The following is a 19,735-nucleotide window of genomic DNA, read 5'->3' on the forward strand; positions in this document are numbered from 1 at the left end:
CATCATACTCAAATAGTACTGCTGTCCATTCACCCCTATACAGAGTAGTTGTTGCTGACGCAAACCCATGTAGTGTTTTATTTGATATATAGTGTTTTATTTGATATATATTTATAGTGTTTTTTATTTTCCTCTTAAAACATACATTTTAAATCTTGAGGCGGTGACACTGTAAAGCCATATTTAAAAAGCACTGCACACTGGTATCTTCTTTTGTCAGTTGGGTTTTGTTTGGTTATGAGGTTGTTTTTCTTGTTGTTGTTTACAAGTGGAGAAAGGGTAGGATCCTACGTCTTTGTTGGTGTGTGTGTGTTCGTGTGCGATCCTACGCAGTTTCTCACACTGTGGCATCTCAGGGATGCCTCACACCACCGGCTCCCCAACACCCCCGCAATCTGTGGTAAGAATCTACCGGATCCGCGTTTGTTTTTGTTCTAGAATCAGCATTGTTCAGGGCAACCAGCTGAACCTGGTGGGAATAGGGTGCCATTTGGCACGTACCCTACAACCTTTCTCAGATTTAATCCTCTCTAGGTGATGTATGTGCCATATGAAATAAATGAGTGAATAACTTCATAAAAACCTATCTCCCGCCCTGTTTATTTACAACGAACCCCATTTAGTTTACTTCAGCAAGGTCATAGCCATAGTTTGTTTTGTTGTACTGCTAAGTCCTGTAGTACTGTAGCATAACATTGACTGATTGATTGGTTGATTGATTGACTGTCTGACTAATTGATTGGGGGGGGGGGGGGGGGGGGGTGTATTCTATGGCCTCATTCTTCTCCCCATTCAGTGTCCATAGATCTGACCAAAGCTACAATACCATCATACTGCCTATCCACCTACCAAGTCGTTTCAGATCTGTGAATACAGGAAAGAAAGATAAACATTTGAGATACAATTCTGTTGAGTGATATTAGTGGCAACAGAAATTGAGTCCGTTTTTTTTTTTTTTGGGGGGGGGGGCACTAAAATCACTCCATACTTCCAGACCAAACTAGACCCCCTTTCCTCAAAAATCCCTTGACCCATGACTCAGTCGGACCATTCCCCGTTGTCCTCTCCGCCGGAGTCAGACTCTGATTCGCTGTACTCGACGGCGATACGACGTGATAGGATGGTTGCCACATCGTTTCCTACGGGCTCTCTCTTCGCTTCCTGCTCTCTCTGCTCTTGTACCCTCCTCAACTGGATACCTGGAGGATGGAGGGATGGAGGGAGGGATAGAGAGAGAGAGAGAGGGAAGGAGAGAGAGAGGGAGGGAAGGATGGTGGAATGGAGAGAGGGAGGGAAGGATGGAGGGAGAGAGAGAGGGAGGGAAGGAGGGAGGGAAGGAGGGAGAGAGGGAGGGAAGGAGGGAGAGAGGGAGGGAAGGATGGAGGGAGAGAGGGGAGGGAGAGAGGGAGGGATGGAGGGAGGGATGGAGGGAGGGATGGAGGGAGAGAGGGAGGGAAGGATGGAGGGAGAGAGGGAGGGAGGGAGGGAGGGAGAGAGGGAAGGAAGGAAGGATGGAGGGAGGGAGGGAAGGATGGAGGGAGGGAAGGATGGAGGGAGGGAAGGATGGAGGGAGGGAGAGAAGGAAGGAAGGAAGGAAGGAAGGAAGGAAGGAAGGAAGGAAGGAAGGAAGGAAGGAAGGAAGGAAGGAAGGAAGGAAGGAAGGAAGGAAGGAAGGAAGGAAGGAAGGAAGGGAGGGAGGGAGGGAGGGAGAGAGGGAGGGAGGGAGGGAGAGAGAGAGGAAGGAGAGAGGGAGGGAAGGAAGGAAGGAGAGAGGGAGGGAGGGAAGGAAGGAGAGAGGGAGGGAGGGAAGGAAGGAGAGAGGGAAAGAAGGAAGGATGGATGGAGGGAGAGAGGGAGTGAAAGAGTGGTTAAATAGATGCATACCAGAGGCTGGTGGGAGGAGCTATAGGAGGACGGGCTCATTATAATGGCTGGAATGGAATAAATGGAACAGTATCCAACACATCAAACACATCCCACCAGCCTCCTCTGGTATGTTTTTATCTAACCCCTCTCTCCGTCTCTCCATCATACACTAAACACACACGCGCATGAGAGAGGAAGTTATAGAGGCACAAAGATCCTACCTCTAAGACATGCTAACCTCTCACCATTACCAATAACAGGGGAGGTGGTATGATATTTCATCCTCTGTAACTTTCTCTCTCATCACTATTCACAATACATTCAGGATTATTCGTAACCATGGTAGCATCCACATTACAGATATTCTCGATTGCTTGAGCACATTTGTCCAAACAGAAATAACTTTTTCAAAACAATTAACAAGCAGCCCCAAACTGAAGCACGTTGGCAAAAATGACACATTTGGTTTCCAAATGTATTAAGACTCATGTATGACACATGTATCCACACACACACACACACACACCCTCTCTCACCTCCGCGTATGGCTGTCAGCAGTTCACTGCGAGCGTTACTCATCGGAATCACACCTAAGCATCACACACACACACACATCACACACACATCCACAAACCGAAAACAAACTTAAACATGAAAATAAACACAAATGGAAACAAAATCTCTCTCTCTCTCTCTCTCTCTCGCTCTCTCTCTCTCTCTCACCTCTACGTATGGCGGCTAACAGGTCGCTGCGAGCATCGCTTATCGGAATCATCGGCATTTGGCCCTTCCTGGTGGGCGGAGCTTCTCCTTGAGACCCACCAATAGCGTGAGCCGGAGACAGGATGTGGGAGGGGGGAAGGCCTGGTGGGGGAGGTGGGGGGGCAGCGGGAGGGGCATGAGAGGGGGAGGGGACATAGTGGGCAGGGGGGGCGGGGGGAGGAGGGGAGGGACTGTAAGAGCGGGTCATGACGGCCCCGGGGGGGAGGGAGGGGGGAGGAAGGGGAGAGGAGGAGGTGGGGTTGAAGGCGGTCTGGGCGGAGGGAATGACGGGGGGAGGAGGGGGAGGGGCGGGGGGGATGAAGTACTCTGGGATGGTCGATGGCTGGCCGCTGAGGGAGGAGAGAGAAAGAACAGATCAGTGAATCAGACAACACCTCTCTCTCATCATGACAGTGGGACGACCACACAACATCTCATATTATTTCAATATAAGGCGTTTCCACCGCCATTTCCTGCATAATTAATTTTACAGACACAAAAAGATCCCACTGTGTCGAATGAACAAATGATCTGTCAGCATTTATAAAATCAAACCGAAACGTCCTGTTTCCATCACACCTGTCGTGATTCTTACTCACATAAAAACTGTAGATGGAAACGTGGTTAGCGTCAGATATACGTTTTGTTTACAAAACATTTGTGTTGGCGTGATTCATCTGAGAGGTTTTGCTATCCACAGTATGTATACAGCTTTGCAGGCCTACAATGGAGTGCTAAAGTCAGATTGACAAAATAAACCTAACAGTCTACTAACTCATTTAACTGATACCACAGGATAGATATGGAATAGTTCCTAATGTAATGACACAATACCTAGTAGCCTACAGTACGTGATAGTTCACTTACCCATGAGCCCTGTAGTCCTTGACAGACTGCTGACGTGGTCCGTTGAGTGCCCCTCCCTCGGAGGGTGGGGGGGGTGCGTGGGGGGGCTGGGTGCGCCCCAGTGAGGCGATGTGTCGTACTGCCGCCCCAGAGGGAGGGTTGAGTCTAGGGTACCCCCCCCTGTCCAGAGACTGAGTCTGGGGGGCTTGGGTGAGGTGGGGGGCACCGTCGATGGGGTGGGGGGCAGAGATGGGCTGGGAGGGGTGGTTAGGGCTGGCGGGGTAGGAATGCTCGCCCATGTCTGATGCCATCGACCTGGGAGGGGTGGGGTGGGGTGGGGGGGGTAGAATAAATTGGGGGAGAGAGGGATGGATGGGAAGATAAAGTTGTCTAGTTTCCGTGGTGGAAGATACTTATATCTAACTTCTCATATCCTTAACAAGGACTCGCACTCATTGATATAATCAGAAATCAATTCTACATAGACGTGTAGTGTTTTCCACTCCCCAGCAGAGGGCAGTAGAATGCTAGCCAGCGCCTGTCCACTCAGCAGAGGGCAGCAGATAGCGAGCCAGTGCCTGTCCACTCAGCAGAGGGCAGCAGATAGCGAGCCAGTGCCTGTCCACTCAGCAGAGGGCAGCAGATAGCGAGCCAGTGCCTGTCCACTCAGCAGAGGGCAGCAGATAGCGAGCCAGTGCCTGTCCACTCAGCAGAGGTCAGTAGATGGCTAGCCAGTGTCTGTCCAATCAGCAGAGGTCAGTAGAAGGCTAGCCAGTGTCTGTCCAATCAGCAGAGGTCAGTAGATGGCTAGCCAGTGTCTGTCCAATCAGCAGAGGTCAGTAGAAGGCTAGCCAGTGTCTGTCCAATCAGCAGAGGTCAGTAGAAGGCTAGCCAGTGTCTGTCCAATCAGCAGAGGTCAGTAGATGGCTAGCCAGTGTCTGTCCAATCAGCAGAGGTCAGTAGATGGCTAGCCAGTGTCTGTCCACTCAGCAGAGAACTCTGGTGTTACAAGCTCCATACAACAAACAAGCACCATATTCTGACCAAATGAACCATTGGAAGTATTCAGATTTATTGACGAATTGATTGATTGACTGATTGATTGATTTGTTGACTGATTAATTGACTGACTGACTCACTGATTGATTGATTGACTGGTTGACTGATTGACTGATTGACTGATTGATTGACTGATTGACTGATTAATTAAATGAACCTACATGTTATCAGGTGATAGTGATCCCTCGGAGGACATTCCGTGGTAGGGTGAGGGGGTGAGTCGTGTATCCGGGCGGAACTCCTTGTCATATGCCATCATATTCCACTCCTGTCTGCGATTCCTTGCCTTCCTCACCTTCTTCACCTCTCTGCCCGGGTCCTCCACCTGTTTCTGCTGCTCCTGATGGAGGGATAGTGGAGAGGGAAGGATGGATGGATGGAGTTATTATTTTCTCCTCTTTGAGACACGGAAAGAAAGCCCCTCCACCATTATCGCCTACACATCCTGCCTTCACTCAGCCCCACTAATGTAAGCCTTTTGGAATCAGCGTAAAACATAATGAACACAACAAAAAACAGGCCCCAACACACAGAGACAGGGATGCAGACGGATGGTCCAGGGTCCTGGTGGAGAAAAGAGAGGGGTTGGGGTACAAAGAAAGGGGACACGGACACCACAGGACCAATCACCCAACACAGACAGACGGGCAAGTTAGGGGATATCCTGGTCAGGGGACATAGAAACAGGAACGTCACGGACAGGGGCACATGGGGGCATAGCGGTGGTGGTGGGGGTCTTACGGAGCTGGGCAGGGGGCTGCGTGGTGGAGCCTGTCTGATGTGGGGTCTACCCTGGTCACAGTGGGCTGGACAGCTGGTCTGGATGGAGAGAGAGAGACGTCTACTGGGTTAGATAATGTAGAGATGGATTCAATATGTACAGGGGAGAAGGGGCAGGGGGAGAGGAGAGGAGAGGAGAGGAGAGGAGAGGAGAGGAGAGGAGAGGAGAGGAGAGGAGAGGAGAGGAGAGGAGAGGAGAGGAGAGGAGAGGAGAGGAAGGAGAGGAGAGGAAAGGAGAGGAGAGGAGAGGAGAGGAGAGGAGAGGAGAGGAGAGGAGAGGAGAGGAGAGGAGAGGAGAGGAGAGGAGAGGAGAGGAGAGGAGAGGATATGGAGGAGGAGAGGAAGGAGAGGAGAGGAAAGGTAGGAGAGGGAGGAGAGGAGGATACGGAGGAGAGGAGAGGGAGGAGAGGAGAGGAGAAGAGAGGAAGGAGAGAGAGAGAGAGGAGAGGAGGAGAGGAGAGGAGAGGAGAGGAGAGGAGAGGAGAGGAGAGGAGAGGAGAGGAGAGGAGAGGAGAGGAGAGGAGAGGAGAGGAGAGGAGAGGGAGGGCGGAAAGGGAGGAGAGGGAGGAGAGAAAGGAGAGAAAAGGAGAGGGAGGAGAGGAAGGAGAGGGAGGAGAGGAGAGGAGAGGGAGGGCGGAAAGGGAGGAGAGAAAGGAGAGGAAAGGAGAGGGAGGAGAGGAAGGAGAGGGAGGAGAGGAGGAGGAGAGGGAGGAGCGGGAGGATACGGAGGAGAGGAAGGAGGAGAGGGGAGGGAGAGAGGGAGGGAGGAGAGGGAGGGAGGAGAGGGGAGGGAGGAGAGGAGAGGGAGGGAGGAGAGGGGAGGGAGGAGAGGAGGGAAGTAGGGAGGGAGGGAGAGGAGAGGAGAGGAGAGGAGAGGAGAGGAGAGGAGAGGAGAGGAGAGGAGAGGAGAGGAGAGGAGAGGAGAGGAGAGGAGAGGAGAGGAGAGGAGAGGAGAGGAGAGGAGAGGAGAGGAGAGGAGAGGAGGGGAGGAGAGGAGGAGGAGAGGGAGGAGAGGAGAGGAGGAGAGGGAGGATACGGAGGAGAGGAGGAGAGGAGAGGGAGGATACGGAGGAGAGGAAGGAGGAGGAGAGAGGAGAGGAGGAGAGGAGAGGAAAGGAGGAGAGGGAGGATACGGAGGATAGGAGAGGGAGGAGAGAGAGGAGAAAGGAGGCAGGTGTCTGGAGAGAGGGGGATAGAGCTCTAGAATTCAAACATCTAGAGTGGTCAAATACAGGTAGGACACACACTGATAGTTGAAGAGTGGAGGAAAGAGGAGAAGAGTGATGAGGGAGAGCAGGAACGTGGGGAAGAGGTGATAGTGACAGGAAGTGTGAGGAGAGAGATGGGGAGCGAGGTTCATTGGTACTGGTAGACTAGTAGACTGGCAGACTGGTAGACTGGTTTACAAGGGCAAAGGGGGAGAAGGGGTGAGAAGAGGGATAGGCTTGGAGGCGGTGGGTTTAGAGCTTGGAAACTGGGGCTCTCATCAAATATGTCAAAGACTAGTAGAGACCACTGACTGGGTGGGGATAAGGAAGGACTGGGTGGGGAGGTTTGGACTAGAACACAACACACAGTCCTGACTAGAACACAACACACAGTCCTGACTAGAACACAACACACAGGCCTGACTAGAACACAACACACAGTCCTCACTGGAACACAACACACAGTCCTGACTAGAACACAATACACAGTCCTCACTAGAACACAACACACAGTCCTCACTAGAACACAACACACAGTCCTGACTAGAACACACAGGCCTCACTAGAACACAACACACAGGCCTGACTAGAACACAACACACAGTCCTGACTAGAACACAACACACAGTCCTGACTAGAACACAACACACAGTCCTGACTAGAACACACAGGCCTCACTAGAACACAACACACAGTCCTCACTAGAACACAACACACAGGCCTGACTAGAACACAACACACAGTCCTGACTAGAACACAACACACATTCCTGACTAGAACACACAGGCCTCACTAGAACACAACACACAGTCCTCACTAGAACACAACACACAGTCCTGACTAGAACACAATACACAGTCCTCACTAGAACACAACACACAGTCCTCACTAGAACACAACACACAGGCCTGACTAGAACACAACACACAGTCCTGACTAGAACACAACACACAGTCCTGACTAGAACACAACACACAGGCCTGACTAGAACACAACACACAGTCCTCACTAGAACAGAACCCACAGTCCTGACTAGAACAGAACACACAGTCCTGACTAGAACAGAACACACAGTCCTGACTAGAACACAACACACAGTCCTGACTAGAACACAACACACAGGCCTGACTAGAACACAACACACAGTCCTGACTAGAACACAACACACAGTCCTGACTAGAACAGAACACACAGTCCTGACTAGAACACAACACACAGGCCTGACTAGAACACAACACACAGTCCTGACTAGAACACACAGGCCTCACTAGAACACAACACACAGTCCTCACTAGAACACAACACACAGGCCTGACTAGAACACAACACACAGTCCTCACTAGAACACAACACACAGTCCTGACTAGAACACACAGGCCTCACTAGAACACAATACACAGGCCTGACTTCCTTGGTAACACACTACACCGTGAAGGACTGAAATCCTGCAGCGCCCGCAAGGTCCCCCTGCTCAAGAAAGCACATATACAGGCCCGTCTGAAGTTTGCCAATGAACATCTGAATGATTCAGAGGAGAACTGGGTGAAAGTGTTGTGGTCAGATGAGACCAAAATCGAGCTCTTTGGCATCAACTCAACTCGCTGTGTTTGGAGGAGGAGGAATGCTGACTATGACCCCAAGAACACCATCCCCACCGTCATTTACATTTACAGTCATTTAGCAGACGCTCTTATCCAGAGCGACTTACATGAGCAATTAGGGTTAAGTGCCTTGCTCAAGGGCACATCGACAGATTTTTCACCTAGTCGGCTCGGGGATTAGAACCAGCGACCTTTCGGTTACTGGCACAACGCTCTTAACCACTAAGCTACCTGCCGCCCAACATGGAGGTGGAAACATTATGCTTTGGGGGTGTTTTTCTGCTAAGGGGACAGGACAACTTAACCGCATCAAAGGGACAATGGACGGGGCCATGTACCGTCAAATCCTGGGTGAGAACCTCCTTCCCTCAGCCAGGGCATTGAAAATGGGTTGTGGATGGGTATTCCAGCATGACAATAACCCAAAACACACGGCCAAGGCAACAAAGGAGTGGCTCAAGAAGAAGCACATTAAGGTCCTGGAGTGGCCTAGCCAGTCTCCAGACCTTAATTCCATAGAAAATCTGTGGAGGGAGCTGAAGGTTTGAGTTGCCAAACGTCAGCCTGAAAAACCTTAATGACTTGGAGAAGATCTGCAAAGAGGAGTGGGAAAAAATCCCTCCTGAGATGTGTGCAAACCTGGTGGCCAACTACAAGAAACGTCTGACCTCTGTGATTGCCAACAAGGGTTTTGCCACCAAGTACTAAGTCATGTTTTGCAGAGGGGTCAAATACTTATTTCCCTCATTAAAATGCAAATCAATTTATACATTTTTTTGACATACATATATATATATATTATTTTTTTGTTATTCTGTGTCTCACTGTTCAAATAAACCTACCATTAAAATTATAGATTGATCATGTCTTTGTCAGTGGGCAAACGTACAAAATCAGCAGGGGATCAAATACTTTTTTCCCTCACTGTACTCCAGAATGTCATGAAGAGTGATCAGATGAATTGCAATTAATTGCAAAGTCCCTCTTTGCCATGAAAAGGAACTTAATCCCCAAAAAACATTTCCACTGCATTTCAGCCCTGCCACAAAATGACACCAGCTGACATCATTTTGTGGGGATTTGTGGTCCTCTGTAGCTCAGCTGGTAGAGCACGGCGCTTGTAACGCCAAGGTAGTGGGTTCGATCCCCGGGACCACCCATACACAAAAATGTATGCACGCATGACTGTAAGTCGCTTTGAATAAAAGCGTCTGCTAAATGGCTTATTATTAATATTATTATCATGTCAGTGATTCTCTCGTTAACACAGGTGAGAGTGTTGACGAGGACAAGGCTGGAGATCACTCTGTCATGCTGATTGAGTTAGAATAACAGACTGGAAGCTTTAAAAGGAGGGTGGTGCTTGAAATCATTGTTCTTCCTCTGTTAACCATGGTTACCAGCAAGGAAACCTGGGCCGTCATCATTACTTTGCACAAAAAGGGCTTCACAGGCAAGGATATTGCTGCTAGTAAGATTGCACCTAAATCACAAATTTTTCGGATCATCAATAACTTCAAGGAGAGAGGTTCAATTGTTGTGAAGAAGGCTTCAGGGCACCCAAGAAAGTCCAGCAAGCGCCAGGACCGTCTCCTAAAGTTGATTCATCTGCGGGATCGGGGCACCACCAGTGCAGAGCTTGCTCAGGAATGGCAGCAAGCAGGTGTGAGTGCATCTGCATGCACAGTGAGGCGAAGACTTTTGGAGGATGGCCTGGTGTCAAGAAGGGCAGCGAGGAAGCCATTTCTCTCCAGGAAAAACATCAGGGACAGACTGATATTCTGCAAAAGGTACAGGGATTGGACTGCTGAGGACTAGGGTAAAGTAATTTTCTCTGATGAATCCCCATTCCGATTGTTTGGGGCATCCGGAAAAAAGCTTGTCCGGAGAAGAAAAGGTGAGCGCTACCATCAGTCCTGTGTCATGCCAACAGTAAAGCATCCTGAGACCTTTCATGTGTGGGGTTGCTTCTCAGCCAAGGGAGTGGGCTCACTCACAATTTTGCCTAAGAACACAGCCATAAATAAAGAATGGTACCAACACATCCTCCGAGAGCAACTTCTCCCAACCATCCAAGAACAGTTTGGTGACGAACAATGCCTTTTCCAGCATGATGGAGCACCTTGCCATAAGGCAAAAGTGATAACTAAGTGGCTCGGGGAACAAAACATCGAAAGGAAACTCCCCAGACCTTAATCCCATTGAGAACTTGTGGTCAATCCTCAAGAGGCGGGTGGACAAACAAAAACCCACAAATTCTGACAAACTCCAAGCATTGATTATGCAAGAATGGGCTGCCATCAGTCAGGATGTGGCCCAGTAGTTAATTGACAGCATGCCAGGGCGGATTGCAGAGGTCTTGAAATAGAACGGTCAACACTGCAAATATTGACTGTTTGCATAAACTTTATGTAATTGTCAATAAAAGCCTTTGACACTTATGGAATGCTTGTAATTATACTTCAGTATACCATAGTAACATCTGACAAAAATATCTAAAAACACTGAAGCAGCAAACTTTGGAAAAGACCAATACTTGTGTCATTCTCAAAACTTTTGACCACGACTGTACAGTCTGCGATTTGGGGTCGAGAATGAAGGTAGATAATTTTATTTGACTGTACTTTATATGTTGATGTAAGACTAATTATGTTTGATAAAATGCAACAGCAGAAACCAGAACTATTCTGGTATTTTCAGAAAATAAGTGTTCCTTGTTGCAAATGTTTTTTCTAAAGCTTTGTCAATAAAAGCTATATAATTGAAAGTGCAGGTTTTTCAATACTTTTAAATTTTCCTAAAAACAAACAAACACAAGGGCTTTATTTGTTATGTATAGTATTCTCTTCACACAAACAGAGAAGAAGAAGAAGAACCTCCACCATGCTCACACACCTTCTGCCAGCAGAATTCACCCAGCCACACTATGAGCCACACTATGAGCAATGTTAAGCAACATGAAACACAATCAACAAAACATAGAACAGTCCCAGACATAGACGGATTAGGGATTAGGGACCAGTTTTGTGGTGGACAGACAGACAGGGTCACAGAGGGAGGAGACAAGAACAAGGACAGGGGACAGGGGACACCCAGAGAACACCCAGGGGGGCATAGCGGTGGTGGTGGGGGTCTTACGGAGCTGGGCAGGGGGCTGCGTGGTGGAGCCTGTCTGGTGTGGGGTCTACCCTGGTCACAGTGGGCTGGACAGCTGGTCTGGATGGAGAAAGAGAGACGTCTACTGGGTTAGAGAGATGGAGATAGATTGGAGAGAGTTTCAATCAATGTGTCCAGAGATAGAGGGAAGGGGAGTGGAGAAGAGGAGGTAGCTGGTGAGGAAGAGGGTCAAGAGTCTGGAGTTTCTGACCCTTTAGAGTTTGAAATGAAGGAATAAAAGGCAGGTGAGTAGTGGTTGGTAGTGTGTATTTTTGTATTTTATTAGGATCCCCATTAGCTGTTGAAAAAGCAGCAGCTACTCTTCCTGGGGTCCACACAAAACATGAAACAGACATAATACAGAACATTAATAGACAAGAACAGCTCAAGGACAGAACTACATACATTTCTTTTAAAGGCACACGTAGCCTACATATCAATACATACACACAAACTATCTAGGTCAAATAGGGGATAGGCGTTGTGCCGTGAGGTGTTGCTTGATCTGTTTTTTGAAACCAGGTTTGCTGTTTATTTGAGCAATATGAGATGGAATGGAGTTCCATGCAATAATGGCTCTATATAATACTGTACGCTTTCTTGAATTTGTTCTGGATTTGGGGACTGTGAAAAGACCCCTGGTGGCATGCCTGGTGGGGTAAGTGTGTGTGTCAGTGCTGTGTGTAAGTTGACTACGCAAACAATTTGGGAATTTCAACACCTTAATGTTTCTTATAAAAACAAGAAGTGACCCATGGGGCGGTGCACAATTGGCCCAGCGTCATCCAGGGTAGGGGAGGGAATGGCCGGCAAGGATGTAGCTCAGTTGGTAGAACATGGCGTTTGCAACCCCAGGGTTGTGGGTTCGATTCCCACGGGGGGCCAGTATGAAAAATTAAAAAAAGAATGTATGCGCTCACTAACTGTAAGTCGCTCTGGATAAGAGCGTCTGCTAAATGACTAAAAATGTAAAGTGATGCAGTCAGTTTCTCCTCAACTCTTAGCCAAGAGAGACTGGCATACGTAGTATTTATATCAGCCCTCTGATTACAATGAAGAGCAAGACGTGCCGCTCTGTTTTGGGACAGCTACAGCTTAACTAGGTCTTTCCTTGCAGCACTTGACCACATGACTGGATAATAATCAAGTTAAGACAAAACTAGAGCCTGCTTTTTGGAGTGTGGTGTCAAAAAAGCATAGCATCTCTTTGTTACGGACAGACCTCTCCCCATCTTTATAACCATTGAATCTATATGTTTTGACCATGACAGTTTACAATCTAAGGTAACGCCAAGTAATTTAGTCTCCTCAACATGTTCAACAGCCACACCATTCATTACCAAATTCAGATGAGGTCTAGAACTTAGGGAATGATTTATACCAAATCCAATGCTCTTAGATTTAGAGATGTTCAGGACCAGTTTATTAGTGGCCACCCATTCCAAAACAGACTGCAACTCTTTGTTAAGGGTTTCAGTGACTTCATTAGCTGTGGTTGCTGATGCGTATATGGTTGAATCATCAGCATACATAATCACACATGCTTTGTTTAATGCCAGTGGCAGGTCATTGGTAAAAATACAAAAGAGTAGAGGGCCTAGAGAACTGTCCTGTGGTACACCACAATTTACGTTTGACATTAGAGAAGCTTCCATTAAAGAAAACCCTTTGAGTTCTATTAGATAGATAGCTCTGAATCCACGATATGGCAGATGTTGAAAAGCCATAACACATACATTTTTACAACAACAGGTTATGGTGAATAATATAAAAGGCTGCACTGAAATCTAACAGTACAGCTCCCACAATCTTCTTATTATCAATTTCTTTCAACCAATCATCAGTCATTTGTGTCAGTGCAGTACATGTTGAGTGCCCTACCCTATAAGCATGCCAGAGGTCTGTGGTTAATTTGTTTACAGAGAAATAGCATTGTATTTGGTCAAACCCCATTTTTTCCAACAATTTGCTAAGAGCTGGCAGCAAGCTTATAGGTCTGCTGTTAGAACCAGTAAAGGCCGTTTTACCATTCTTGGGTAGCGGAATTACTTTGGATTCTCTCCAGGCCTGAAGACAAAGACTTTCCTCTAGGCTTAGATTAAAGATATGACATATATGAGTGGCTATCGAGTCAACTACCATCCTCAGTACCTTTCCATCTAAGTTGTCAATGCCAGGAGGTTTATCATTATTGATCGATAACAATGATTTTTCCACCTCTCCCACGCGTTACAAAATTCAAACTTGCAATGCTTTTCTTTCATCATTTGTTTTTTTATGCATGAATACGATGGCTCACTGTTCATTGTTGTCATTTCCTGCCTAAGTTTGCCCACTTTGCCAATGAAGTAATCATTAAAATTATTGGCAACATCAAATGGTTTTGTGATAAATAAACCATCTGATTTGATGAAAGATGGAGTTGAATTTGAAATACTGCCTATAATTTCATTTAAAGTACTCAAAAGTTTTTTTTCTCCATCATTCTTTATATCAATGATCTTGGCTTGATAATACAGTTTCTTGTTCTTTTTGTTGAGTTTAGTCACATAATTTCTCAACCAGTCAGATGTGCAGCCAGACTTATTAGCCACTCCTTTTGCCCCATCTCTTTCAACCATACAGATTTTCAATTCCTCATCAACCCTTAACAGTTCTAACAGTCAGTTTCCTAACAGGTGCATGTTTATCAATAATTGGAAGAAGCAATTTCATAAATTCATCAAGTGCAGCGTCTGGATGCTCCTTATTAATCACATCAGACCAACAAATATTTTTTACATCATCCACATATGAGTCACAGCAAAATATTTTTGTATGATCTCTTATACACTATTTTGGGCCCAGCTGTTGGAACTGTGGCTTTCCTGGATGTTAGCAAGTTATTGATTTCATGAACCTTATTTCTAAGGCTACCTATATTAATATGGGCTATTTTCAGCCCTTTCCTGGGTAGCTTATCAGAGATAGACACAATACTGAAAAGAGCAAACAAAGCAAGATAAAAAAATATACATTCAGCAGTCCATTAATCAATTGGTGTGTGTGTGTGTGCTGCAGGGTTGAAGCTACGAACCAATAGGCTTGTCTCTCATCCCTTCCAGGCTTCTGGGAGGGAGCCGGTGGACAATGAGCCTGTCATAGCGGATGTAACAATGTCCCCACGCGCTCTGGCAGCTTTCATGGCTGGGATAAGTTATTTCCTCTTCTGGCGCACATCTTCAGGATAGTCCTCGTTGAGAAAGATATAAGTTTCTCTCAAGTTCTTGGCTCTTTCCAGAACAGCTACCTTGTCCTTGAACCTCAGGAACTTGACCACTTTCGGCCTGGGCCTGTCACCTGGGCTGGTGGTGGGTTTTCCAGTCCTGTGGGCGCGCTCCACCTCAATCTTCCTGTGGTCCATCTTCAATTTCTCAGAGATCATTTCCCTCACTTTGTCCTCAGACTCCGTCCAGGTCTCATGTGGAGATTCTGCAATTCCGTCCACAACCATGTTGTTACGCCTTGATTGTCCCTCGAGATAGTCTGATTTATCCATCATTGTTATCATGGATTCACACACAGAACTGATGTCCTCTCACAATGACTTACAGATTGCTGTAATCTTGCTGTTCTCATGTTTCAACTAATCGAGCTGACCCTGGGAGAACTGCAAACTGCTCTTTAGGTCCTGGACCTCTCTGGTCAGGTCGTCCATTCTTTTATTAGTCGACAAAGCACTTGAAGCTATTTTCTTGTTGTTGTAACAACTGCTTGTAGAACTATTTTTGTTCGTTTAAAAGATCCTTCACGTGTGATAGAGAGACACCATTGTCCTCGACAACGGTACTCCCGCCGACTTTGGTCTTTGTCATGGTAGCTAGCGACGTAGGTTACGCTGTTACTCCTCGCAGTTCCAGACAGGGAGGTCACAGGGAAGATTTAAAACAACAAACAGCAGGGATCTAGACAGCCACGAACCCGGGACAATCTGCGGTCCCAGCCACAATGGCTAACCATGTCGCGGAATGCGTTCAAGCCCTCAAGAAAACCCTGCTAGCTTTATATGCTGCTAGCTAGCAGCTAGGATAGCTGCAACGCCAAATAGCTCCTCAGACCTGTCCTTGGTCGGCAGGATCACTGGACAGAGACTAGCAATCCCAGCAACTGAGGCAAACTGTGTCGCGGGATCCAAACTAAAAAGTTAGCTAGCTACTAAGAACTTCCCAATACACTTTCAAAACAACAAACTTTTCAAAACAATAGCAGTGGTTGGTAGTGGGTGAGAGTAGTGGTTGATAGCAGTGGTTAGTAGAGGGTGATAGTAGTGGTTGGTAGTGGGTGATAGTAGTGGTTGGTAGTGGGTGATAGTAGTGGTTGGTAGTGGGTGATAGTAGTGGTTGGTAGTGGGTGATAGTAGTGGTTGGTAGTGGGTGATAGTAGTGGTTGGTAGTGGGTGATAGTAGTGGTTGGTAGTGGGTGATAGTAGTGGTTGGTAGTGGGTGATAGTAGTGGTTGGTAGAGGGTGATAGTAGTGGTTGATAGTGGGTGATTGTAGTGGTTGGTAGAGGGTGATAGTAGTGGTTGGTAGTGGGTGATAGTAGTGGTTGGTAGTGGGTGATTGTAGTGGTTGGTAGCGGGTGATTGTAGTGGTTGGTAGAGGGTGATAGTAGTGGTTGGTAGTGGGTGATAGTAGTGGTTGGTAGAGGGTGATAGTAGTGGTTGGTAGTGGGTGATAGTAGTGGTTGGTAGTGGGTGATAGTAGTGGTTGGTAGTGAGTGATAGTAGTGGTTGGTAGAGGGTGATAGTAGTGGTTGGTAGTGGGTGATAGTAGTGGTTGGTAGTGGGTGATAGTAGTGGGTGATAGTAGTGGTTGGTAGTGGGTGATAGTAGTGGTTGGTAGCGGGTGATAGTAGTGGTTGGTAGTGGGTGATAGCAGTGGTTGGTAGTGAGTGATAGTAGTGGTTGGTAGAGGGTGATAGTAGTGGTTGGTAGTGGGTGATAGTAGTGGAGAGAGAGGGAGAAGGAGGAGAGGTAGTGGGTGACAGGAGGAGAGGAAGTGTTTGGGCTGTTTAGACAGGAGGAGAGGAAGTGTTTGGGCTGTTTAGACAGGAGGAGAGGTAGTGTTTGGACTGTTTAGACAGGAGGAGAGGTAGTGTTTGGACTGTTTAGACAGGAGGAGAGGAAGTGTTTGGACTGTTTAGACAGGAGGAGAGGAAGTGTTTGGACTGTTTAGACAGGAGGAGAGGTAGTGTTTGGACTGTTTAGACAGGAGGAGAGGAAGTGTTTGGACTGTTTAGACAGGAGGGGAGGAAGTGTTTGGACTGTTTAGACAGGAGGAGAGGAAGTGTTTGGACTATTTAGACAGGAGGAGAGGAAGTGTTTGGACTCTTTAGACAGGAGGAGAGGAAGTGTTTGGACTGTTTAGACAGGAGCAGAGGAAGTGTTTGGACTATTTAGACAGGAGGAGAGGAAGTGTTTGGGCTGTTTAGACAGGAGGAGAGGAAGTGTTTGGACTGTTTAGACAGGAGCAGAGGAAGTGTTTGGACTGTTTAGACAGGAGGAGAGGAAGTGTTTGGGCTGTTTAGACAGGAGGAGGGGTAGTGTTTGGACTGTTTAGACAGGAGGAGAGGAAGTGTTTGGGCTGTTTAGACAGGAGGAGAGGTAGTGTTTGGACTGTTTAGACAGGAGGAGAGGAAGTGTTTGGGCTGTTTAGACAGGAGGAGAGGTAGTGTTTGGACTGTTTAGACAGGAGGAGAGGAAGTGTTTGGACTGTTTAGACAGGAGGAGAGGAAGTGTTTGGGCTGTTTAGACAGGAGGAGAGGTAGTGTTTGGACTGTTTCTACTGGGCAAAGGGGTGAGGTTGACTTCAACACAACAGAGTGTTGCAAAGCAAAGGGAAGGTGTGAGAGAAAGAAAGATACAAGAAGCAGAAGCCGGTGAAGATGCAAAAGAAAATACGTTTAGCAGTGAAGTTGTATGGAAGCAGCCTAGGACACTGTTCTATACAGTACAGTTCAGAACACACAGGCAGTCTGGAGTGGCTCTAGTGATGAGAGTTTACTTGACATGTTTACACACAGTCACTGTCAGCAAGTAGACACTACTGCCAGAAGAATAGAGAGAAAGAGAGGGAAAGAGAGAGAATAGAGAGAGAGAGAGAGAGAGAGAGAGAGAGAGAGAGAGAGAGAGAGAGAGAGAGAGAGAGAGAGAGAGAGAGAAAGAAAGAAAGAAAGAAAGAAAGAAAGAAAGAAAGAAAGAAAGAAAGAAAGAAAGAGGCGAGAGAGAGATAGAGAGAGAGAATAGAGAATAGAGTGAGAGAGAGAGCAAAAGAGAGAATAGAGCGAGAGAGAGAGAGAGAGAGAGAGAGAGAGAGAGAGAGAGAGGGAAAGAGAGAGAATAGAGAGAGAGAGAGAGAATAGAGAGAGAGAGATTAAGAAAGAAAGAAAGAGAGAGAAGAGAGAGAGAGAGATAGAGAGAGTGACAGAGAGAGAGAGACAGAGAGAAAGAAAGAAAGAAAGAAAGAAAGAAAGAAAGAATAGAGCGAGAGAGAGAGAGAGAGAGGGAAAGAGAGAGAATAGAGAGAGAGAGAGAGAATAGAGAGAGAGAGATTAAGAAAGAAAGAAAGAGAGAGAAGAGAGAGAGAGAGATAGAGAGCGAAAGAGAGAATAGAGCGAGAGAGAGAGAGAGAGTGAAAGAGAGAGAATAGAGAGAGAGAGAGAGAGAGAGAGAGAGAGAGAGAGAGGAGAGAGAGAGGGAGCAAGCGAGCGAGAGAGAGAAGGAGAGAGAAAAGAGAGAGAGAAGAGAGAGAAAGAAGAGAGAGAGAGAAAGAGCGAGAGAGAGAAAGAGAGAGAGAAAGAGAGAGAGAGAGAGAGAGAGAGAGAGAAGAGAGAGAGAGAGAGAAGAGAGCAGATACTGACCCTGTATGAGGTATACTGTCTCAGCACACACACACACACCATGATCTGTTTCACCTGTCTTTGTGATTGTCTCCACCCCCTCCAGGTGTCGCCCATCTTCCCCATTATCCCTAGTGTATTTATACCTCTGTTCTCTGTTTGTCTGTTGCCCGTTAGTTTTGTTTCGTCAAGCCTACCAGCATTTTTCCCCTTGCTCCTGTTTTTCTCAAGTTCCTGTTTTCTAGTTTTACCGGTTTTTACCATTCTGCCTGTCCTGACCCTGAGGCTGCCTGCCATTCTGTACCTTGTCCCACCACCCTGGATTATTGACCTCTGCCTGCCGTGACCCTGAGACTGCCTGCCGTTCTGTACCTTTTGGACTCTGATCTGGATTACTGACCTCTGCCTGCCCTTGACCTGTCGTTTGCCTGCCCCCTGTTTTTGTAATAAACTTTTGTTACTTCAACACTGTCTGCATCTGGGTCTTCTCCTGAAACGTGATACCTTCTGCCGTCTCTTCTCCTTCCTTTTGTCCTCCGTAGCCTGAAGCATCTTCTCTCTCCACAGCATGAAGAAGTAGGAGGGGTCTGTGTAGAACTTCAATGCATCCTTCTTATCATCTCTGGAGAGAGAGAGAGAGGGATGGAGAGAGAGAGAGAGCGGGATGGAGGGAGGGAGAAAAGGAGATATGAAGTTAGAGATACAACATGAAGAAGTATAAGGTGACTGTGTCCTAGACTGACCAATAGGGACTGATTATATTTAGACACTGATAAATAGGAGTTCAGTTTATTGAGAGGTGGCAGTTTAACTGACCTATAGGGACTGACTATGTTGAGCAGTGGAGGTTTAACTGACCAATAGGGACTGAGTATGTTGAGAGGTGGAGGTTTAACTGACCTATAGGGACTGACTATGTTGAGCAGTGGAGGTTTAACTGACCAATAGGGACTGAGTATGTTGAGAGGTGGAGGTTTAACTGACCTATAGGGACTGACTATGTTGAGCAGTGGAGGTTTAACTGACCAATAGGGACTGAGTATGTTGAGAGGTGGAGGTTTAACTGACCTATAGGGACTGAGTATGTTGAGAGGTGGAGGTTTAACTGACCAATAGGGACTGAGTATGTTGAGAGGTGGAGGTTTAACTGACCTATCGGGACTGAGTATGTTGAGAGGTGGAGGTTTAACTGACCAATAGGGACTGAGTATGTTGAGAGGTGGAGGTTTAACTGACCAATAGGGACTGAGTATGTTGAGAGGTGGAGGTTGGTCACAGCGATGATACACATATACCCATACAGATAGTTTGAGGACGCAACATTGTTTCTGTCCCATCTGTGAGAGCCTGGGTGGCACCACTGAGGCCATCTCCATTTTGAAATAGTCCATTTTCTTTTCCGACGCAGATTCTCAGGTCTCAACCTTTACAGTGAGGGGGAAAAAGTATTTGATCCCCTGCTGATTTTGTACGTTTGCCCACTGACAAAGACATGATCAGTCTATAATTTTTATGGTAGGTTTATTTGAACAGTGAGAGACAGAATAACAACAAAAAAATCCAGAAGAACGCATGTCAA

At 47.0% G+C, this 19,735-nt stretch overlaps 1 pseudogene across 1 annotated transcript; it reads right to left on the bottom strand.

The window, feature by feature from the left end:
* Window positions 1-1,038: 1,038 nt before the first annotated feature.
* On the bottom strand, window positions 1,039-19,532 carry LOC311112688 (actin-binding protein WASF3-like; annotated as a pseudogene). Its single transcript has 8 exons — window positions 19,393-19,532; window positions 18,661-18,778; window positions 5,275-5,352; window positions 4,695-4,873; window positions 3,496-3,789; window positions 2,590-2,978; window positions 2,403-2,456; window positions 1,039-1,199 (listed from the first exon to the last, which is right to left on the bottom strand). The product of its transcript is annotated as an actin-binding protein WASF3-like (transcript).
* Window positions 19,533-19,735: the final 203 nt, after the last annotated feature.

Source organism: Coregonus lavaretus (assembly GCF_964263955.1).
Source record: "Coregonus lavaretus genome assembly, chromosome: 39".
Taxonomy (NCBI): domain Eukaryota; kingdom Metazoa; phylum Chordata; class Actinopteri; order Salmoniformes; family Salmonidae; genus Coregonus; species Coregonus lavaretus.